Here is a 25,200-nt window from a genome sequence, read left to right as displayed (position 1 = left end):
ATACATACGGATCTGAATGTGGCAGACACATTGACTAAACTTCTCTCACAAGCAAAACATTATCACACCTTAGTACTCTTTGGGTGTTAATCACATAGCGATGTGAACTAGAATATTGACTCTAGTAAACCCTTCGGGCATTGGTTACATGGCAATGTGAACTATGGGTGTTAATCACATGAAGATGTGAACTATTGGTGTTAAATCACATAGTGATGTGAACTAGATTATTGACTCTGGTGCAAGTGGGAGACTGAAGAAAATATGACCTAGAGGCAATAATAAAGTTGTTATTTTATATTTCCTTATTTCATGATAAATGTTTATTATTCATGCTAGAATTGTAGTAACCGGAAACTTGGTACATGTGTGGATACATAGAAAAAATATTGTGTCCATAGTAAGCCTCTACTAGACTAGCTCATTGATCAAAGATGGTTAAGTTTCCTAACCATAGACATGTGTTGTCATTTGATAAATGGGATCACATCATTAGGAGAATGATGTGATGGATAAGACCCATTCGTTAGCTGAGCATTATGATCGTTCAGTTTTATTATTATTGCTTTCTCAGATACATATACCTCCAACTATGAGATTATGCAACTCCTGGATACTGGAGGAATGCCTTGTGTGCTATCAAATGTCACAACGTAACTGGGTGATTATAAAGATGCTCTACAGGTATCTGCGAAGGTGTTTTTTGGGTTGGCATAGATTGAGATTAGGATTTGTCACTCCGAGTATCAGAGAGGTATCTCTGGGCCCTCTCGGTAATGCACATCATAAGAAGCCTTGCAAGCAAAGTGACTAATGAGTTAGTTGCAGGATGATGTATTACGGAATGAGTAAAGAGACTTGACGGTAATGAGATTGAACTAGGTATGAAGATACCGACGATTGAATCTCGGGCAAGTAACATACCGATGACAAAGGGAATAATGTATGTTGTCAAAATGGTTCGACCGATAGAGATCTTCGTAGGATATGTGGGAGCCAATATGAGCATACAGGTTCGCTATTGGTTATTGACCGGAGAGGTGTCTCGGTCATGTCTACATAGTTCTCGAACCCGTAGGGTCCTCACGCTTAACGTTCGATGACGATATTGTATTATATGACTTATGCGATTTAGTGACTGAATGTTGTTCGAGTCCCGAATGAGATCACGTACATGACGAGGAGTCTCGAAATGGTAGAGAGGTAAATATTGATATATATAGGACGAAGGAATTCGGACACCAAAAGTGTTTCGGGAAGCACCAGGTACTGAAGGGGTTCCGGGCACCCCCGGGAAAAGATATGGGCCAAGAGGGGAAACGCACCAGCCAGAAAGGGGCTGGCGTGCTCCCCTCCCCCCGCCCCCCATATGGGCTGGCAAAATTGGAGAAGGAAAGGGAAGGAGGAAAGGAAAAGGCAATATGATTCCCCCTTCCCCCTCTTGCCTTCCTACTATGAATAGGAATAGGAGAGGGGGTTTGGCCGAATTGGGAGATGATCCCAAGTAGGATTCCTCCTACTTGGGGTGCCCCCTTGGCTACCTATCCTCCCCTCTAACCTATATATATGTGGAGAGGGGGTGCCTACAACAGAGAACAACAACTGTTAGCCGTGTGTGGCGCCCCCTTCCAAAGTTTACACCCCCGGTCATATTGTCGCGGTTCTTAGGCGAAACTCTGTGTGGATCACTTCACCATCACCGTCACCACGCCATCGTGCTAATGGAACTCATCTACTTCCTCGACACCTTGCTGGATCAACAGGGTGAGGAACGTCATCGAGCTAAACGTGTGCATAACTCGGAGGTGTCATACGTTCGGTACTTGATCAGTCGGAGCTAGAAGTTTGACTACATCAACCGCGTTGTCTAACGCTTCCTCTTTCGATCTATGACGGTACGTGCACACACTATCCCCCTCTCGTTGATATGCATCTCCTAGATATATCTTGCGTGAGCGTAGTAAAATTTTGAAATTGCATGCTACGTTCCCCAACATGAACATCATATCACCCAAGCGTTCAATCATGATACCATTATGTTTTAGTTGATCACTTATTTGCCTATTGAAGTTTTATTGATTAATAATGAAATTATCAAATTCATCCAAACACTGACTAGGAGACTTATTATAGGGAATATCACCCTCATCAAATCTATAATGAGAATTTACCTCTACTACCTCCGTCGGGATGTCAAGTCCATGTATCTCTTAAATAGATGGTAAATTCCTAACATCTTCAAATTTAATACCCTTTTCTTTCATAGATTTCTTGGCTTCTTGCATATCTTCTAGACTGAGGAATAGAATAATTATTTTCTTTGGAGTTGGCTTATGTGGTGGTTCAAGAAGAGCCTAATCATCGACATTTCTCAACACATTATTTATAACTCATGAGCTTGTTCAATAGTTCGCTCCCTGGAAACAAAACTAGCACAACTATCTAGGTAGTCCCTAGAAGCATTGGTTAGTCCATTATAAAAGATATCGAGTATTCATTTTTTCTTAAGAGATCAAGGAAATCATTTATTAATTGGAGAAGCCTTCCCCAAGCTTGAGGGGGGTGCTCTTCCTCCAATTGCACAAAGTTATATATTTCCTTTAGAAAAGTAGTATATCATATCATGGGTACTACGCCATAACCAGGAGCAAGAATATTAAACCATTCTTTAGCATCAACCTTTAATGAGAAAGGAAACAAATTAAGAATATAGTAGTAGTGAATATTTTCCTCTTGAGCAAATAGGGTGGCAATGTCATTCAATTTAGTAAGGTGTGCCATAGCAGTTTCAGATTCTTAACCATGAAAAGGGTCAGATTCTTCAAAACTAATAAGTTCAGGATCAACACAGAATTCATAATCCTTATCATTAACAAAAATAGGAGATGTTGCAAACTTGGGATCACATTTCATTCTTTCAATCATAGCCTTTTATTTCAGCTTACTCGATAATTTCTTAAGATCCTCTTTATCATTACAAGTAAGAAATTCTTTAGCAATCTCCCCATCCATGACATAACCCTCAGGTATATTAAGCATCTTACTTATAGTAGGAATGCTAGGTATAATTGGTGAATCATAGTCTTCATTTATTTCATCATTTTCAAATTCTTTAGCTTTAGCAATTTGTTTGTCAAGAAATTCACCTAGTGGCACAGTTTCATCAAGCAGAGTAGTAGCATCATCATATGTGTCATCTATAGAAGAAGCAGTATCATCAATTACTTGTGACATATCAGATTGAATAGAAGGTGGTGGTGTCGCAAGTCAAATAAAATAGAAGGTGAATCAAGTGCAGAGCTAGATGACAGTTCCTTAGGTCCCCTCGTCTTAAAGGGTATTGTATTAGTCTTAGAGTCTTGCAGATTCTTCATAGTGATCAGTAGATATTTAACTCCCAAGTGAACTCAACAAATAGAGATATTGTGACGCCCCCGTTTCAATCGAACACTAATCATACATGCAAATGTGTACTATCAAGATTAGGGACTCACGGAAAGATATCACAACACAACTCTAAACACAAATTAAGTCAAACAAGCTTTATATTACAAACCAGGGGCCTCAAGGGCTCGAATACATAAACTCGAAAAAAATGAGTCAGTGGAAGCAACATTATCTGAGTACAGACATGAGTTAAACAAGTTTGACTTAAGAAGGCTAGCACAAATGTATCAATGATCGAAAAGGCAAGGCCTCCTGCCTAGGAGCCTCCTAACTACTCCTGGTCGTCAGCGGTCTGCATGTAGTAGTAGCCACCCTCGGGGAAGTAGTAGTCGTCGGTGGTGGCGTCTGGCTCCTGCATCCATCATCTGATCATAACATCCGGAAAGAAGAATGAAAGGGGAACAGGGGTAGCAAAGCAACCGTGAGTATTCATCCAAAGCACTTGCAAGCATTATATCTATACTAAGTATGCATTGGTGTCAAAGGAAGGGATGTATCTGTGGACTAAACTGCAGAATGCCAGAATAGAGGGGGAGGCCTAGCCTATCAAATAATGGCATCTTCAATCATCTTGTAGCATTTAGAAGAGTACAGAATAGCATATTATATTTAACAAGTATGTTTTAACATTAGTGCCTAGAGATCCTTTCTCGACTCCCTGTAAGAAAGCGATCCTGGAGCCATCATATCCTTTTCATACCTCAACATCAAGTTCAAGTTGTATCGATCGGGATACAACTCTAAGCGTCCATTACCGTGGACATGGTTATTCGGATAGATCAATCTTCCCTACAGGGGTGCACAAACTTACCCAACACGCTCGATCAACTCCGCTCGAACACACCATCAGGTCGTGACCGGCCTCAGCCAATCAACACGCCGTAGTCCTACCTAGGCTCAATAAAGAGGTCACATGCCGGTCTACATCCTAAATGTGAAGGGGTCGTGGCCCAATCGTCCTTTGCAATCCTGTGTGTTGTGAGGACGGTCGGGATCTGTCCTGGCTACCTCCTTATATAAGGCAAGTGCTTACATGGACCACCTGGGTGCGTGCCACTCAACTGTGGTGTGTGAAGAGATTTTGGGAGAAACGTATGACAAAGAGTGCCCATACTTATTCCCGCATGGTGGTTAGTGAGAAAAATTCTAGAGGCCTACTCGGATCACATATACAAACCGTTAGTGTCTTGGTAGCACGCGGTAACGAGCAAAGATTCACGATCATGTGACCCCGTCACCCTGTCTTGTGGACTTACAGCAAGGGCTAAGAATGCCCGGCCGTGTCACGTAATTATCTCGCGGGTACCCTCTAGGTCAACCCGACTTCACATCACTCGCGGGTACCCCTCGGGGCCGATCCAGTGTCATCATGGTTCTGTGGTAACTCAAAGTAACTGTATGTCCAAAACAGCAAGGGGGGAACCCAAGGAATGACCCTCTATGGACTCCCACTTGATGTAACCGTCAAGGTGGAGTTGGAGGAATCACCCTTGATGGTCCACACTTGAGGGGTTGCATGACTGAGTCGTTACCGGGAGTGGTAAAGGAGGAATCACCATCGTTGACCACGATTGAATAGCTACACTACAGGGTTAACATCAGAAGTGCTGACGAGGTATCACCCTCGGCAGATAGTAACTCTACAGAGTCATACAACTAAGGGGGGGTGATGTGCGGTGTCGGGGCCTGGACATCAATCACGTTGGTTGAGTCATCGAACGTAAAGCGGGGCAACTGGGACAAGGTGAGGGGTCACACATGGATCACTAACCAAGCTATACTAAACAGTTTAGGATAAACATGTAAGGTATGAAAGTAGGTAACAAAAACAGGCTATGCATTAGAATAGGATCATACAAAAAACAAATAGCAGTTCTAATGCAAGCATGAGAGGAAAAGAAATGGGCGATATCAGAGTGATCAAGGGAGGTTTGCTTGCCCGGAAGCTCTGCTGAAAAGGAGAAAGGTCGTCGATGACGTAGTCGATCACAGCGGCAGGATCAGTCTCGGGGTCTACCAAAGAGAAGAGGGGGAAGAACCAATAAATATGAAGCAAACAAAGCATCACAATGAATGACTTAGCAATACGTCGTGCTAGGGGTGACATATCACCATGCTACACGTTACAAACGGAAAGGCAAAACATTCGAAGAGGTTTTCCTGACATTTGGTATTTTCCGGACAAACAAAAAAGAGGGGACGGTTCCATGTTCAGCATGCTAGGGGCATGTGACATACGAATGGACCACGTATTCAGATTCGTTGGATTTTTTGAGCAATTTTCATATATAAATTATTGTCATCAGAGCTACGGTTGAATTTATGAATTCCCAAATTTAAACAATATTCTGAAAATCCTGGAATTTAATTAAATCCGAAAATAGGGACTAAAATGCTAAGTACACCCGAAAGTGTACCCAGCCAGAAGCACAATGAGGCTGACAGATGGGGCCCTGTTGACTGCCTAGTCAGCAGTCAACAGTGGATGGTTGACTGGTCAACTGACCAGGGGGACCCACCTATCATTGAATCAACTATTAACAGTGTCTTTAAATGTTTTAGTTAACTTAGTTAGCATGTGGGGACCATCTTTAAGTGTCACCTTTTAGTAAAACTAACCTAACCTTTTAATTAGTGAAGGGGGCCATTAGTTAGTGGGGAGTAGCGCCTAACCTAAAGGCCAGAGGCCTGGTAGCCACCAGGGCGATGCACGCACGCGTGCAGATCGAGCCATGGGTGCGGTTGGCCGGTCGGTTAGGGGCAACGGGGAGCAGGGCGGGGAGTAGCGACAGCAGCAACAGTGAGCATCTGTGGCAAGTAGCCGCAGCAGCTAGGCACGGCGTGGCGCTAGCAGCAGAAGCAGTGCCGGCAGCAGCCGCATGAGGAGAAGCCAGTAACGGCCACAATTGTAAGAAGCAACACTAGGAAGCAGGAAACAACAGCAAAGCTTCAGTGATAGCAGTAGCAAAGCAGCAGGCAGCGGCCGCGAGCAGTAGCATTTACAGGCACGTATGGCTAAAGGCGGCTGGGGGCACAACGCGCGACGACGAGAGTGGCTAGGTGTCGCCAGGGGATGGCCGAACGCGATAGGGCGCGCACGCGATGCTGTGGCGCGAGGGGCGGGCGCGGATCACGGCCAATGGCCGGATCTTGGGCGGGGCGGGGCAGGGCGGGGCGGCGACAAACATCGTCGGGCCATGGGGGAAACGGAAGAGGGGAAACGGGGGGAGCTCACCGCGGAGGCACACGAAGGCCCGGCGGTGGGTTAGGTGTCAGGACCCTAACTCAATGGCACACCGATCTAGTATGTAACACCTCATATCACTTTGCGGCCTCATGTATGGTATCCCCATGGGTGACGCCTTACCAGGCCCGGGACCGTTTGCGCCTTTTGGCACACATATATGATAGTGTCGCTAGCATCCATATGACAAGGAGACCGGGCTGACATGGCTAGTCGTGAACCCAAAGTGGCACTAACTTACAGGGACAGGCATACATGACCCAGCAACGAACGTGTCGGTCATCAGCAAGTGAATCCGGGATGTAGCAGCTGGGCTAGCAGGACTCCAATAAACCGTGTTGTAGCAGGCTAACAGGACTCCGGTAGTCATCGCATGACAATTCCCCGAAGGGACAGCCACAGGAACAAAGAAGGACACATGTCGGCCAGCCTAAGTGTTCCGGAGCAGTAGCAAGCTACCAAGGCTACCCAGGATAAACCACTAGATAGTCAGATCCCACACATACCAAGCATTTCAATAACATACACACAATATGCTCGATATGTGCAATACAACATGGAAATGGAAAAACAAGATTTGATAAATGTTTGTGAAGAAAAAGTTTCTGGAAAAATGTGAAAATTGCACCATGAGATAGATCATGATTTTATGAGCTACCAGAAATTTGAATCATCAAATTTGGAGTCCATTTGAATATTCTAGAGATTTTACAATATTTATAAAAAAATAAAAAGGAAGAAAAGATGTCAACCTCATAAAGCGCGCTGGGCGAAGCCCAGCTAAACGGCGCCTACTGGGCTCGGCCCAGTGGCTCAGCTGCGCGAGGGAGGAGGTGACACCTGCAGGTCACCTGCCCTGCCCTGTGTCGTCTTCTACCCCGCGACGCCAGGCAGAGGGCACCTGCCTCGCTCGCCATCGGCGCTGCTCTTCCCATCTGCGACGGTCGGCGGTGGGGGCAGAGCCGTGCGGTTTGGCCGCGCCCGAAGAAGGAGGCAGGGGGAACGTGGCGCCTTCCTCGTGCGTGCGCGGACGCCGTTGGAGCAGGGCTTGGCCGCCGCCCGTGCCGGCGATTTCGGACACCTCCGGCGGTGTGCTGCACACCGAAGAGCTCAGGACGGAGTGCCACATCCATCCATATGCCCAAGGCATGTCGGGGAGGTCCAAAGAGGTGGAAAGACGGATGGCCGTGGAAGAGGCCGCCGGCCATGGAGGTGGACATAGGGCACGAGGGGGAGAGGGAGCTTGTCCAGGAGGTTCCTGGGCGAGAGGGAGAGCGGGGAGAGGCCAGAGTGGTGCTCGGGGTGGCCTTATATGGGTGAGGAACCGGTGCTCCATGGGTAACGTCCAAGCACGCGCTGGGTGAGCTCTGCAGAGGGGAGGGAAGAGAGGTCCAGGAGGGGGCCGGCAGCGTGCCGTGCCGAGGACGCCGAGGTGACCTTGGGGGACATGCTGGAGAGGCCTGAGGTCGACGGGAGCATCGGGCAGAGGGTGACTACAGTGCGGGAGCGCACTGTAGCGCGCTCCAGAGCATGCATATGGCCGGCATGGCTATTTTTCTTGCGCTCTGGGCTTGGACTCTAGTATCTGGGGGCTCTAGGGGGGAGTAAAGAAGTTGGGAGGGGCATTGGATGGCCTGGATAGCCAGTAGGAGAGGAGAGAGGTTGAGGGAGAGAGAGAAAGGGGGTTGTCGAGAGAGGGAGAGGGAGGTTTTCACCCCCCCAATAATGGAGCTGTAATGTTTCCACTGTTACTGGTGGTAGAAGAGGACTAGGATGGCCTGTGGTAAGATGTTGAGGCAAAGGAGAAGAGTGGAAGAGGTCAAAATGATGATTTTGGAAATATGGTAGAAGGTGTTTGATGCAGGTTTGAGCAAGCAAATGAATTCCACTTGATATGAGAATGAACAAGATCAAATGTAATGTAGATTTGAGGTGGGTCACCAATTGTGAGTCCATTTGGAGAAAGTTTCCAATGTAACTTTCGCAAACCCTAGAAATGAACAGAAATGGATTTTCCAAGATTTAGTCATGAAAATCTTTTCTCCTTGATGCACCACTTTGTGTAATGTCATAATTTAGGATTTAGAACATGCCCACAAAGGTTTAGAGCAAAAGGAGAAAGTTTCCAATGTAGAGTTGTTCAAATTTGGTTCTGGACAGGAAGGGTTTTGCGGCACTTTGATCAAGTTAACTTGTACTCTAAGTTGTGCCACTTGGTCTATATGAATATTTATACCATGTAAGCATGTGCACCTAGTTTTAGAACATTTGGAAATATTTGGCAATGTAAAGTTGCTCAAACTTCAAAATGCACAGAAATGGTTTTGAGGGGATTTCATGGGATTATACTATTCTCCATTGCATGAGACTTTTCAAGATCATCAAACATGTCATATGTGACATGCTAGAATTTTCTTGGAATTTTTAGAGAATATTCCCTTTATAAATATTTCAAAATCTTGAAAAATCTTGAGGGGCTTGACCAATATTTTGAACATGACCATGTGTTTAAACTCTTATATATGGACAATATTTGTCCACTCAGTTTCCCCAAATTTTGTAAAATATTTTTGAAAGATTTAAATAATTTTAACCTATTAAATACCATTTCTGGCCTTAATAAAAAGCCTTTAAATAAAATAGGAAATTAACTTTTAAAATTATATTTTTGTGGTTTATGGCAGTCTTTTATCTAATAGGAGTCAAATATGTTTTTTGAAAGATTTTTCATACCCCAAATCAAGTACTTGTAGTGCAAACCTCAATTCAGGGGTTTTTGGAAGACTAAATTTAGAAAATACTTTTTGTCCAAATTATTTTGTAAGAAAATTCTATAATGTACTATACACATGGCATGATCATTGGTTCAAGAGTTTGGAACAAGGAGCTGAAGTATAGGAGTTGGAGGATTTATTTGCTTTTTAGAGCACTAGCAAACAACAAACAAAATCCATTCAAGGCAAAGTCCAAAACACTCAAAAGTTTTTGTCAATCCACATTTTATCATGATTTATCATCTTAAGTGTAGTGCCATGAAAATCAGGGTGTCACAGACCTACCCCCCTTACAAGAATCTTGTCACCGAGATTCCCAAACTAGGCGCGAAAAGGAGTACCGAAACTTGGACCTGGGGTAGTCTTCAAGTCCTGATACTGCTTCTGCTTCCTAGTGGTGCTCCATTGAACCTTGAGGCGCTTGATGGTGTGGCTTCGTGTGCTTGATCCATGTTGCTAAGGGGTTTCTTGCATAGGTCAGGTTGGGCTGGGGGTCAATGGCTTGGTGATTGATGTCGTTATTAGTGATCGGGCCAGTTAGGAAGTTGGAAACACTTCCTGTGTTGTGTCGTGTGGAAAAACGTTGTGCACAATGGGTAACTCAGGTGGTGACTCCAGCTGGTAGTTTTCTGCTCTTCGTCTTGGGATGATCTCAGAGGGGGGGCGGTAAATCTTGGTGTGAGCTTCCTTTTTACATGGAAATGCTCGGTTCCTTCGAGAGGAGTGGTTTGCAGATACGCACGGTCTTCGACAAGGAAGTTCACTTCTTGGCGATGATGGTTTGTATAGTTCTTCCTCCCTCACATGGCGGTCTTCAGATGTTCTCAGCCGAATGGCTCTTCTCCCATCTTTGGGTAGACATGTATGTCTCCAAATAAAGATGACAACTAACTTGTCCAAGTACTCCATGAAGACTTTGTTCACGAGGTACATAAAGTAGGCTGGGGTATTGGTGGTGGTCACGGTTGAGTATGGGACAAGGTGTTCTCGACCTAGAGCCAAAGGATGTGGTCATGATCTGACCATGTTGTGGCTTGGTAAGGCTTAAGGGTTTCAAGGATTCTAGGGTGCGAGTGAACGTCTGTCATCTTATCCTTGAGCACAGTTTCTGAGATGCCAATTGTTCTATCTAGTCTTCCAAACAAATCACACCATATTTTCAAAATGGACACCCCGTATAGATCAACTCCAATCGTTACTCATATTATTTATATCCTCATGGCTCCCGAGAGGGGGTCTTAACAAAATCATACATGTCTTCTATCTCCAAACTCAGGCGTATGGCAATCCTCATGTAAAAATCCATGGGTAGAATATACAACTGCCAAACTGAAGTAAACACGACAATCCAAGGGTTCAGCCTATTCTTCCAAGGTCTAAGATATTGCATCTCTATCCTAAGGAAACACGTCGTATGCCACTCCAAGATCTTGTTTCCTTCCTATGAGTCAACTCCAACTGCCCATTAACCTTAATCAATCACTACATAATCCATTAATCCAATGTCTATGGCGTTCCACATGATCTATTAATGTCCTATAATCCCCGAATACTTGAATGGGCTATGTTATTATAGTAAGTCCACCAATTCCCATTATCGGGGTCAAGTAAAGTCCAAGGTCAGGTTATATAGATCCCTAAATAAACCCGACAATTAATCCAACCCCCTAGTTTGTTGTCCACCGAGAAGCATGGAATCATGATTGAGATCATTAATCTAAATCCAATTTACTCGGAACCAGGTACATTTACTCAGCATCTATACTCAACTAGGATCACCTACTTAAATCCAAATCTCATGTCCAACGAGAATTCCTACATGTTTCTCCCAAGTCATTATCGTAACATCAACTATCTCCTATCAATATCCCCTGGCTAAGTCAAATCCTTATGCTCCCAAGAATTTCAGTTTGCGATCATAATTGTCCTACTAAATCCAATGTACCCAGGGGTAATGAAAGTTATGCTATCCTATTATCATGATCCCACCAAGTCCATCTATCAACATGAAAACCTCATAATACACCAAAGAGTCTCAGATAATTCCTCAAGATCACTGATATCAACTCATCAAGTCAATTGTCCTCTATTCCTATATCCTCAAATTGTCCTTCCCTATGGCATCGCCAGTTTTGGTGCTATCTCAGGATGATAATGTGCTCGTTCACTATGTCCACTAGTTCCATAATGAACCCAGTGTTGTGCAAGGTTACGAAGGCTTAATTGGTTCTCTTACAATTCTGTGGGTTAAGCACATGGTTAAGGATTTGAGATGGGGTATCTCGTGAAGTCTCGAAGGGTCTAGGTAGGGCTGGAATTCGAGCTGAGTCACGAGCTATTCGTTTAGCTCACGAGCTTCGAGCTTTTTTTTCAGCCCTAGGTTTAGGGATGGGTTCCCAGTCTTGAGGGCTAAACATATCTCTACAGGGTTGCATTTGGTCGAGGAGGCTATAGCAAAAGTCTTCAGTGCTAGTGGGTTGCCGAAGTACAATCATTGGTGTATCTTGTCTTGCCGGTCTTCAGTTGAGGAGAGAGATGAGAGGGGAAAGTAACATCGAGGAGGGGAAATCCTAAAGGGGGTTCTATAGTGCAAGTGCAAACAACAAGTGCCGACAAAACCAAACACAAGCATTAAGATAATGTCGGTGTACTAGAATAGGGGTACCCTAGTACCCCGAACTTGTGCACGGGCAGTTGCAGCACCCCGCGGCAAGGCTTGCCAGGCGACCGCCAAGGTCCTCCATGGTTCCTTTGGAGCCATTCAAGAACAAAGTATTTAAGACAAGGCCCCGGCAAGAGGAGCTTGCCGGGAAGGCCAACCAAGGCATCCCAAGGAATTTGCCGCGACGCGCCACGTGTCCCGGCAAGGCGACAAGGCCCCGGCAAGAGGAGCTTGCCGGGGAGACCAACCAAGGCATATCAGGGCCCGGTGAGCGACATGCTTCCAGACCCGACAAGGCAACGGCCGCGGCAAGGCGCTTGCCGCGGCAGGCGGCCACTCTGTGCCCACGCTCCAGTGCATCCACCAACGTGTCGCTCTGGGGGCCTTTCCAGGCGCGCGTAGCGGGAGGCTGGGCAGCCAGCAGTGCGCGGTGGCATGCGAAGCTGACAAGACTGCCATCATGGCGAGCGGTGGCGTCCCTGACGGTACCTTTTTGCACTGTTTGGGCGATACAGACGGGCATTTAATGCCCTTGTCCCCTGCCGTCAGCGTTAGGTAGGGTGCACTGTACAAGTAACTGTACCAACCACCTCTCTTTTTACACTTTTACCCTTCTCTGCGTTGCCACATGTCGGTGACCCCTTGAGCATATAAAAGGAAGCCCATGCGCAACGTAGAGGGGGTTGGACTCATTCGGAAGCCAGAGAAACACTTAGCTCACTCTCGAGCAAGAACATAATAGAATCAGACAAGCAGCAGTAGGAGTATTATCTCTCCGGAGACCTCCGAAGCTGGGTAAACTACTCGTGTGCTTCCCCTCGATCTGCTCTTCGTGCGACCTCCGCCCCCTGCCGAACCGAAAGGGGCTCGGTCCGTCGGCCCCATAGGTGTTCGTGGATCAGTTTCCCCGACATCTTTGGCGCGCCAGGTAGGGGGCATCGAGGTTGTGTGAACCTGATCCGGCGTTCACACGAGCTAGATCTTCATTTTCTTCATCAACATGCCACCGAAGAAGAAGGCTTCGGAGGCAGCTGTTCCGTCCACGTCGATCCCACCGCCACCGGAGCAAACCGGTGGTGGGATAGACGCCGGCGGAAGGACGGACGCCGACGAGGAAGCTCACGACGCTGCCAGGTCCAAGGGCAAGGCGGCGCAGACCTCGACGTCCGCGCTTGTTCCGCGCCCGTCTCAAGAGGTGCAGGACCGACAACGTCATGGTACTCGCAGTACCATACATTTGTTGGGCCAAGATCAAGCTGGTGGATCCCGGGGCGCTCAAGACCAGCATGCACGCCAGCGTACCAGCACGAGCGATACACGGTCGCCCGGATGGGATAATGCTCCTTCTAACATAGTTAGAAGTCCGAGCACATCCCGCTCCTCGCGCCGTCCGCCACTGCCACCCACCACTCCGGCGGAAGCTTTGGCGCGAGCTCAACTGCTCCTGGATTACCCTCCGACGTCGGACAAGATCGACGAATGGAGGGCCACCATTCAGAGTCTCATCGGCTACGCCAACAGCGACACTCTGCGGCAGCCGAGCGCGTCGCTGCCGCGGCAGGGTTGCCAGGCGCGAGCCGGTGGCGACGAAACTGGTGAAGGTGCAACCACCATGCACTCTCCGCCCCGAAGGCCAAGATCGCCGACTCGTCGGATCCATCTCGACAGCGACTCCACTGCGTCATCGGATCCACGAGCTCGTCGCGATCAGCGCCAAGTTCTTCATGATCGACAGCAAGAAGACGCTCGTACTCGCATCGAGCGCCGAAGAGAAGCGCGACGCCAATCCCGACAAAATCAAGGCCATTGAGCAGATTGAAGTACCAAAGCGCGTCAAGGATGTACGAAGGCTCACCGGTTGCGTGGCTGCTCTCAGTAGGTTTATCTCTAGATCTGCTGAGCGCGCCCTGCCATTTTTCAAAATATTGAAAAAGGCAGGTCCAATGAAATGGACTCCGGAGGCGGAGGCTGCGCTGCAGGACTTGAAGAAATACCTGTCCTCCACTCCAACACTTGTCGCACCTAAGCCACAAGAGAAGTTGCTGCTATATATAGCGGCAACCAATCAAGTGGTTAGTGCCGCGTTAGTGGCGGAGAGAGAGGCAGATGATGAGCCAGCAACCACGGCAGATGCATCCAGCGACAAGCAGGGGGCTTCGCCGGCAAGCTCTGGTCCCGACAAGGATGGATCTGCGCAGGAGCATGATAAGATGCAGAAGAGAATGGTGCAGCGCCCAGTTTACTTTTTCAGTTCCCTTCTGCAGGGGGCTAGGTCAAGGTACTCTGGTGTGCAGAAATTGCTTTTCGGCCTCCTCATGGCCTCGAGAAAGTTGCGCCATTACTTCCAAGCACATGAGATCACAGTCGTCACTCGTTTTCCGCTGAAGAGGATACTGCAAAATCCCGAAGCAACAGGCAGGATTGTAGAGTGGGCGCTGGAACTGTCAAGCTTTGGCCTCAAGTTTGAAAGTACTTCAACTATCCAAAGCAGAGCATTGGCAGAATTCATAGCAGAGTGGACGCCAACGCCAGATGAAGAAATTCTAGAGACAAGCATCCCCATCAAGGAAGCGAGCAAAGAGTGGCTGATGTACTTTGATGGTGCCTTCTCGCTGCAAGGCGCCGGCGTGGGCGTGCTGCTTGTCGCACCCACCGGAGAGCACCTCAAGTACGTAGTCCAGATGCACTTTCGCAAGGAGCAAGCAACCAACAATACTGCAGAGTATGAAGGATTGCTTGCCGGTCTCAGGATCGCAGCAGACCTTGGGATCAAGAAGCTCATTGTCAGGGGTGACTCACAGCTTGTCGTACGCCAAGTGAACAAGAACTATCAGAGTCCATTGATGGAAGCATATGTTGATGAAGTGAGGAAGATGGAAGAGCACTTTGACGGCCTACAGATGGAACATGTTTCGAGAGCTTAGAATGACATTGCTGATGGCCTATCGAAGTGCGCCGCACTAAAGTTACCTGTGGAACTAGGGGTCTTTGTGCTCAAGCTGACTCAACCATCCGTAACGCCATCAACTGGACAGAACAAGAAGAGGAAGTTGATTTCTGGTGACTACTTTCCAGCAGAGCTCCCCGAAGCCGCCGCCAACAAGGTCCCCAAGATCAACACCAAGGATGCTGAGGAGCAGTTTGCTCCGGCAAGCCTTATGGTTTGTTCCGTAGTAGCAGACGCTCCCGACAAGCTTTGCTCCGGCAAGCTTGCCGGGGGACATCAAGCTCCGGCAGAACCGCAGGTTCTTGCTGTAGAAGCAGGTGTTCCCGCAGCAGCCGATGTGCCTTTAGTCCTTGTTGTCGAGCCACAAGCTCCAGCATGGGCGCATCAGATTGTCCATTTCCTTCAGACAGGAGGACTTCCCGATGAGCAAGAAGAAGCGGAAAAAGTAGCCCGGCAGTCAAGTATGTACCAGTTTGTTGACAACACACTGTACAGAAGAAGACTCAACGGTGTGAAATTGAAGTGTATTTGCCGGGAAGACGGACAAAAGCTGTTGGCAGAGATACATGGAGGCATATGTGGTCACCACATTGGCGAAAGAGCACTTGCCGGCAAAGCGTTCCGGCAAGGTTTCTTTTGGCCGACAGCCCTCCAGGATGCAACTACACAAGTAACCAAGTGTGAAGCGTGCCAGTTCCATTCCAAGAAGATACACCAGCCAGCTCAAGCTCTCCAGACGATACCTTTATCCTGGCCATTTTCGGTCTGGGGGCTCGACATCCTCGGCCCCTTCCCCCGAGCTGTCGGGGGCTTTGAGTACTTGTATGTTGCAATCGACAAGTTCACAAAGTGGCCGGAAGTGGAACCGGTGAGGAAGGTGACAGCACAGTCAGCAATCAAGTTCTTCAGGTCGATTGTTTGTCGTTTCGGGATCCCTAACAGGATCATCACCGACAACGGTACGCAATTCACGAGCCGCACCTTCATGCAGTACGTCCAAGATCTTGGCGCCAAGATCTGCTTCGCTTCTGTTGCTCATCCGAGAAGCAACGGTCAAGCGGAGAGGGCAAATGCTGAAGTGCTGCGCGGGCTCAAGACCAGAACTTTCGAGAGGCTGCACAAGTGCGGAAGAAACTGGATCGAGGAGCTGCCGGTGGTTCTTTGGTCGATCAGGAAGACACCAAATCGAGCCACTGGCCAGACACCTTTCGCTCTAGTCTATGGAGCAGAGGCAGTTCTCCACACGGAACTCGTATACGGATCACCTCGAGTGCTCGCTTATGATGAGCTTGAGCAAGAGCAGCTGCGACAAGATGACGCGCTGCTCCTTGAGGAAGATCGTCTTCAGGCTGCTGTACGAGCTGCTCGATACCAGCAAGCTTTGCGCCGCTACCATAGCCGCAAAGTTAAAGCCAGAAGCTTCGAGGAAGGCGACCTTGTTCTTCGGCGCGTTCAGTCCGCCAAGAATTCCAACAAGTTGACGCCGAAGTGGGAAGGCCCTTATCGGGTGAAACGAGTCACTAGGCCCGGCGCTGTCCGCCTTGAGACCGAAGATGGCATTCCGGTGAGCAACTCCTGGAACATTGAGCATCTTTGTAAGTTTTACCCATAGGACACGGTTGCCGGAACCTGTTCCGGCAACCACCTTTTGTACAAGTCTTGCCGATGTTGCATGTAATCCTTTGTACAAAGCCGGGCGCAGATCTCGTGCATAAGTAAAGCTCATGTGCTCCGCACATCTTGTCAATTTCATGCATTATATTCTTTCTTGCATGCGTTATCTGACACTTTGTGCAGCACCAACCTCCGGTAAGCAATAGTGATCCGTAAGGCTCCATATTGTTATTTTCTCTTCTTTCTTTTTCTCAAAGGAAGGAAGATTCCCTCGCGCACAAGTTTGCCGGGGGGGAGGAGAAGATAATGATGTGGAACAGGCGTCGTTCAAGAAAGTTTCACCTTGACGGAAACCTTGCTGGGAAGCAAACGACAGAAAAGCTAAGTTGCCAAAGTTTGAGCAATTAGTTTTAATTTTTAAGTTATCTTCCTCGAACGACCATGCTTTGTATGGAAAACCTATGCGCGGAGGAACCAACTCGTAGCTAGTTGCGCCCTTACTTTGTTTTGAGTCCGCTCAACAACTTAAGTGTGCTGCATCTGGTCGTGACAAGGTTTCTTTTCGGAAGCGGCACCGCCAGCAGGCTTTTGACGTCCCGCACTCAGCGCTCGCGGCTCGGGTGCCTGCGCCGACAAGTTCCCTAAAAGCGTAGGGTAAAAACATACAAAGGAAGGAATCTAGTAAAGGAAATAACGTAGCAATTGATACCAGAAATAGAGTTATATTACAAAATAACTTTTCGCAGCTCTAACAAATTGATCTTATAATATGGCTAGCAGCGACAAGGAGAAAGAGAAAACGGGCGGCCTAGTCTACGCGATCGCCCTCAACCCTCTTGATCTCGCTCACCTTGTCCACAATGGGTGCGACAAGGGCCTTGAGCGCATCCAGATCGGCGTTAGGCGGCAAGGACCTGAGGACGTTGGTGAGGTTGAGGCCTGGGTTGCGGAAGGCCACCTTCATCAGCACCTTCTGGAGAGCCCCCGCGCAAATCCTGCGCGACTCGTCGGCCAGCTGCTTTGGGATCCTCTCCCGGAGCCGCTGGAGTGCCGTCGCCACGCCCTTGAAGAACAGGCTGAGCTTGGCGCTGGGTTGGAGATGCTCGTCGGAAGGATACCCAAAGTCCTCCATCCCCAACTACGGCAGCTCCTCGTCGATGACTGCGGCGATATTCACCAGACCCTCGGTCCAATGCTCCACCGTCTCCCTAAATGAGTTCTGGGTAACAGCGATGCTCTCTAGCAGCGCCTTGTCGGCCTTGATCTTCTCCGACAAGGTCACCTCCCGCTCCTTCCGCAGCGCCGCGAGCCGCTGCGCCTCGGCCGACTTCACACCCTTCCCCTTGTCGGCTTTCGGAGCCATGGCGGAAGTGGTGGGGGAGGTCGACGGCGTTGGTGATGCTGGTGGCAATGGGGGGCGGAGCGCTGCTCTCTGGCGGAAGAAGGGGGGAGCGGCGGAGGTTTGCGAAGATAGAGTAGTAGCAACCAGCAGGGGGGGAACGAACTGCCCCTGTTTCCCCCGCTTATAAAGAGGGAGGGGGCGGACATTTCGCCCTTCCGAATAAAGAATCCACCCACGATCTCTCCCACGACGCCGCATTCGACGCATGCCGTTAGGGAGGGCGCGGTGGATACGGAGTCAGATTCGGCGTGGCCCAGGCCGCGTGTCCCCGTGCCCTGTCTTGGGCCTGGCCCAACAGCGCTCGGCACCGTGTATGGCCCAGGCCCGGGGGCTCCTATCGGTGTACTAGAATAGGGGTACCCTTGTAACCCGAACTTGTGCACGGGCAGTTGCAGCACCCCGCGGCAAGGCTTGCCGGGCGACCGCCAAGGTCCTCCATGGTTCCTTTGGAGCCATTCAAGAACAAAGTATTTAAGACAAGGCCCCGGCAAGAGGAGCTTGCCGGGAAGGCCAACCAAGGCATCCCAAGGAATTTGCTGCGACGCGCCACGCGTCCCGGCAAGGCGACAAGGCCCTGGCAAGAGGAGCTTGCCGGGAAGACCAACCAAGGCATATCAGGGCCCGGTGAGTGACAAGCTTCCGGACCCGACAAGGCAACGGTCGCGGCAAGGCGCTTGAAGCGGCAGGCGGCCACTCTGTGCCCACGCTCCAGCGCATCCACCAACGTGTCGCTCTGGGGGCCTTTCCAGGCGCGCGTGGCGGGAGGCTGGGCAGCCAGCGGTGCGCGGTGGCATGCGAAGCTGACAAGATTGCCATCGTGGCAAGCGGTGGCGTCCCTGACGGTACCTTTTTGCACTATTTGGGCGATACAGACGGGTATTTAATGCCCTTGTCCCCCGCCGTCAGGGTTAGGTAGGGTGCACTGTACAAGTAACTATACCAACCACCTCTCTTTTTACACTTTTACCCTTCTCTGCGTTGCCACCTGTCGGTGACCCCTTGAGCATATAAAAGGAGGCCCATGCGCAACGTAGAGGGGGTTGGACTCATTCGGAAGCCAGAGAAACACTTAGCTCACTCTCGAGCAAGAACATAATAGAATTAGACAAGCAGCAGTAGGAGTATTATCTCTCCGGAGAGCTCCGAAGCTGGGTAAACTGCTCGTGTGCTTTGCCTCGATCTGCTCTTCGTGCGACCTCCGCCCCCCGCCGAACCGAAAGCGGCTCAGTCCGCCGGCCCCATAGGTGTTCGTGGATCATTTTCCCCGACAGATAAGGAAGGTGATATAGTCGCATACTTGTTGCCTAGGGCAAAAAGGGTGACTGATATCAAAACATAAACAAATAAAAACAAGCAACATACAATCATGGTTCTGTTCGAACCATCATACGGACTCGACTGCGCATAGGGGGTACACGACTCATCCTACCCTAGGGGTTCTCAGATTCAGTTGTCGTGCTTTGCTCCGTGCCTCGTGCAGTCTTCTGGGTTTTCCTCAGGTGTCGCTACGTCTCCTGTAGTTGCTCGATGAAACGATCCAGGTTGAGCCTGAAGAGTCTTCAACAACTTCGCGCCTGTTGAAGTGACGGGGTGAAGGTGGCTCCTCGTAACTGGCATTGACTTGGTCTTTTCTTGTCTTCTAAGGCATCGACGGTACCAGGTAGGCAATCCTTTATGCAATGACAATAACAAGGCGTAGTAGAGGTCCAACATGTCGGTTATGTTGGTGACAACATCGACACCAAGAGCGAGGAATGAAGAGAACCGTTTTCCTGCTCACTATAGTGAGGCGGACCAAATGGCAAGGTTCCCATCCACCGGTGGTTGCCAATACAACAACAGTAAGGACAAGGTTTCTCTATTAGTGATGTATATCATGATCTTGCATATCTTACACCCTGATCGTCATAGGGCAAGGTTGCATCATCCTGGGGAAAATTCAAAGGTGTCGCCATCCACTGGGTCTTCATGTCCTCATTCCTCGAAGGCGTATCTTCTGTTGGCATCGTCTTGCTGTGGTGTCACCAATCTTGTGTTCAGAAGAGGTGGGCGAGTGTTTGGCAAGGTGTACTCCTTCTAGGCAATCTACGAGGATTACAAGGAATCCTGTGTCAGAGGTTTGAGGGTGCTAGCGACCATTTGAAATTGTTTTGAGGGAGAAGAGATCGAGAGGGAAAATATACCTTAGTTTTTCAAAAAAAACTCACAGGGAAGAGAAGTATAGATAGTTTTGAAAACTAGTACTAGTTTTGGAAATAGTTTTACCCTAACTAACGACCATGCTAACTAAGGCTTCCTACAGTCGGGATAGCTCTGATACCAGCTCTGGGGGGACCCTGACTCATAAGTCGTGATCACCGAATGCACATGTACAGTGATCCCAGAGATCAATGCTCACTAAACACACAGAAGCTGAATAACAAGAGTCTTACATCCATACATACCGTTTTACACAAATTGTGACCATTATGGTCAAGTCTTGAGTATATCATTGGAGCAGAAATCATCGTCGATAGCTTGAACCCATGCCATCTGCCTTAACCGTACAGGCATTCTGACTGGGAAGAGTCCTAGCTCGCACGATCGTCACCAAAGAACACTTCTTCATATACCTGCTCTTTCAAGCCTGGCCAAGTAAATAGTCAGGGACAAGCCAGCGAGTACGTTTGAATGTACTCGCAAGCAACCCAAGAGTGATAACAAAATAATTATGCAAAGCTCTACTGCTTAATTGGCATTGTTGCGGAAAGCTAGTTTTTCTCACGCAAGTATGATCAACATTTATCAAGGACATGAATGCGTCTGCAACAAGTATCAGGAGGTTACATACATAAACATAGATAAAGAGTTATGAACAACTCATGCTCAACTCATCATGACTTCCTCGTGAATCATATCAAAAATATTGCCAACTGTGTTGTTTTTCAGAAACATATGGACATAGTCTAAGCAGCACCACCCAACTGTCCTTGACCATGGACACGGCTATTCGAATAGTTTTACACTCTGCAGAGGTTACACTCTTTACCCATAAGATCAGGGGAACTTCCGTGTCATCCATGACCCGTGGTACCTCAAGTACCTGGGGTAAGAACCCGATCACTATCTTTTGCTAGACGACACTAACATAGAGTCCACTCGATTGGTAGTAACCCCCATGCCCAACATTTCATATCTTAAAATTGTGGAGCCTCACTCCCATATTCATCACATACCACTGGCATGGGGTACCAACGGTGTGTCCGGTGCCCTGTGAAAACAGTCATGGCCGCCCTACCTGGCACGACCCTATCCCGAGAGAGAGCACCAACTCTCCCCCGTCACTAGTAATGCGGGCTCCAAGCTAGTATCAGCCTAGGTAATCAATAATGCCCTTTCCCATATAAGGGTAGAGTGGTTGCGCATGTTTGGTTGGGACGGTCAGCAAATCTTAAATCTAATCCATCTCTGTAAACAACACTTATTCACTTGCTTCGGTACACCACTTCTCCACCAAGTAGTGACCTAGTTCATCATCATTTCCCAGGGCCATTAGTGGCATCACTGGGGCTATTTGCATGTATGTCAAACCACTCTTGTTTCTATTCATGCATAACCCTGACCCATTTTGCATAGCCAACTACTATAGCATGTTTCCACAACCCACCAACACAACTCTGAACAAGGATAGAGTCATGAATAATGCAAGTGTCAATGGGGTATGCAACGGAGGCAGCCTAGCAAGGTTGCCATGCATTCAACAATAGCAGAAATCCCTTTACGTGGCGTCGCACAATCGCCCGACTGCGGCACGTTTGTTACTTATTTCACTTAAGAGCCCTTTCTGTGGTGTCGCTCAGACGCCCGACTGAGGCATTCTATTTCCACTCTCTAATTGCATTATTCATGTGCTACGTGAATAACTTGTTTGCGTGCATCATGGATTTTATTTCTGTGACTGATGTTCTGATCATAGAATATTTTAGAGCATGATTATCGGTTGTTATATTATACCTGTGTTCATAATGTTTGCGAGTACATTCAAAGTACTCATTGGCTCGTCCCTGGCTATTGTCTTGGCCAGATTCCTTGCTTGGAGTGGAGCGTTGTGATGACAGCCCGGAACCTAGGCAATGGTGATAGTAGCCTCACGAAGATAGGAGTTAACCTGGTCAGCTGTTCCTGTGGGAAATGGAGTCCCATAGACGCCGATGATCCCCAAACCGCTTCCGCCGTCAACCACTAGAAACCTTGTGTTGTACTCATAGGCCAGAATGGTCTTGTACTACAAATTATGTATTTTGCTTGGAGTTATTGTATCAAGTTTGTGTCTCGCCAGCTAACAGTAATCCTGGGGCTGGTGAGCATAAGGGCCATTTTCTGGGAATTTAATATCCCGAAATCCGGTCCTGACATCTGCTAAAGTTGGGCCTGGTGGCTATTTACGATTTGGTTAAAACTAGGGTCCCACAAGCCTTTTGCGCAAGGACTATTGATAGTACTCAACAACAACTAGCAAGCATTTATTCGGCAAGCACTACTACCTTGTGGGGGACATATCTCCCATGTCAATGATCAAGACTCAAGGTACCGGCAAGATATCTTCCCAGCAAGTTACAAGACGGCAAGCCTCCACCTCAGCGACTCCCAATTGCCTGTCAAGTAGGTATCGAGTGGGCAGGCGGTTAGGTGAAGCTTGTCAGGGCATGTGATAGCTCGCCGCCTTAAGATTAACTTTATTGACACCCATCTCAGTGAGTGTCCAGCTGATATTCACCCTCTGTAATTACTAATTTCCCACTGTGGTAACCCCTTTGAGCTATAAAAGGAGGCACATGGCAACCTTTACAGGGGGGGCGTTCATTGGCAGCAGCATAGCTACGCCCCCGAGGTCGCCCTCTCTGCAATGGCAACGATTGCTCATACACAATAAATCCACCCAAAGGAGTAGGGTTTTATGCCTCTCGGCGGCCCGAACCTGGGTAAAATCTGGCCCTAAGAGCTCTGAGGCTGCTGCAGCTCTTTGCGTGTCATAGGCCCCCGCCAAACATAGCAAGGGGCCTTCTCCGATCCCATAGATGGCCATATACCCCGAAAAACATGTATACTATATTTCAACCATGCTACAAGAAAGAAAATTATATTTGAATTACAGCTTGAGAAACAAAAAGAATATGATTACCATTGATTTTGATATTGGGGAAAATTATGGCCCGGTCTAAAATGAGCCATGTTCACAACATAATTTGACTTGCTTGTTTCAAGAGTTCTACTGAAATATTGTGAAATGTTTTATGTGTGTGTACAATTATGTTCCTTTTTTTTTAAAGTGTGCTCTAGCAGGAGGAATAGAACCAGACATTCTCACGCATGTGGTAGGATTAACAGAGGGTTTTTTCAAGCACGGTGACATAATGTTTCTCGCAGCAAGGTTAACAAAATATAAAAAAGGTTGTCGTGATTTGGGCGGGTATCGAACCCACAACCATGCATTGATAGCATGACTCTCGCGACCACTACACTGTAATGTAGTATTGCAATTTATTACTAGTAGATTATTTGTTATACATATTGCAGTATATAACAAAAAACTACCACCTTCCAACCAACCCTACGAAGAAACCACAAGGGATTCCCGATTTGGAGGGGGGTTCCCGAAGAACACGATGAACACACAAGGGAAAACACGAGCGAAAACGAGAGGAAACACTCAAATCAACGAGAAACAATCACACATGTGCTAGCCTCATACTCACGGAGGGATGCATTATCCAAATCCAACAAAGGGAGATACAAAGGTAGCTAGTTCTTCCCAATCTGTGAGGAGATGGGGTCTTGAATGCACGAGGGGATCTTCCCTAGACGAGGTCTTGAATCCACATGGGGGATCTTCTCCTAGGAGGCCTCGGTCTTCAATGGAGTGTGTATCAAGTGGATGAGCAAAGCTCTATCTCTAAAATGAGATAAACCAATGGTAACCCTAAAATAAAGCTATAAGAAGAGTATATATAATACATGGGAAGAAAGGATACATGGGCCTCGGCCCAAGTCACTGCGCGCAGGCAGGGCCGGAAGTTCCGAGCACGGACGGAAGTTCTGGGTGCCAGAGGTTCCGGGCGAAGGTCCGGGCAGGGCCCGAGCTATCCCTAGAGTTGACACGGCTTGAGCTGGGCTAGAGTCCAGGGCCGGAAGGTCCAGGCAATGTTCCGGGCTAGTTCTGGGCTGAACATAGACTTTGCATGCACGGGCTCGTGTGGATCATTAGGGGCCGGAAGTTCCAGGCTGGCCGGAGGTTCCAGATGCCGGAAGTTCCGGACAATGGCTAGAAGGTCCGTGCTGGACAGAGAGTTTGCACTCTTGTCCCTTTCTTCTTCTTGAGCTCTCGGATCCTCGGGATGCTCGTTATACCTGATCATACACTGTGTCTCTGATTGAGGTAGCAACCATGTCTAATTCACATGTAGGAGAGATGTCACCTCGGATTGAATAGCATGTGCGCGAGATCTTTTCATGGGTCCACTTGGTGCTTGGGTAGTTGGGGTAGTGTCCATGGGGATGACCATGGGATGCTCCGCATCACCACCACTCTACAAAAATTAGCAAAAAATACAAACAATTCTTACCCCGTGGCAAAAAACTACCAACTACTGATTAGGCTAATTTAAACCCATGTGGCACCATAAGTCAATATTGTCTGTTTGATCAGCAAGTTAGGCATTATGACATGTGGGACCAACATGTCAGTCTGAAAAAAATCCTAAGTCACCTCCTACATCTGGCCCATCCACCTCAGCCATGGCAGGCTGCCACCGCTGCTGGCAAAAGGTCAGGTCAAAAGCGCCGGTGGCGCTGAGCCCATCTTGTGGCACTGCGGAGGAGAGCTGAAAGCAGCGCTCGTGACTGCTAGCTAGCCAAGCTAGAACACAACATGATGGATGCATTCAGTTGCTTGTGTACAAGCTTGGCTAGCTAGCTTGGCACAACAGGGCGGTGTCTTGCTCGCACGTGTTACACTAAAGCCATCCATCCGGCTCGGGCGGATGCCAGCGTGGTGGCTTGCTCGCCCGGGGCCGGCTCCCAACTCGCCTGGCATGGTCTAGCCCATCCGACGGAGCAGCGGCGAGCTCGCCC

The sequence above is a fragment of the Triticum dicoccoides genome, chromosome 4B (assembly GCF_002162155.2).
Source record: "Triticum dicoccoides isolate Atlit2015 ecotype Zavitan chromosome 4B, WEW_v2.0, whole genome shotgun sequence".
NCBI classification, from domain to species: Eukaryota; Viridiplantae; Streptophyta; class Magnoliopsida; order Poales; family Poaceae; genus Triticum; species Triticum dicoccoides.
This window is presented reverse-complemented; position numbering follows the sequence as displayed.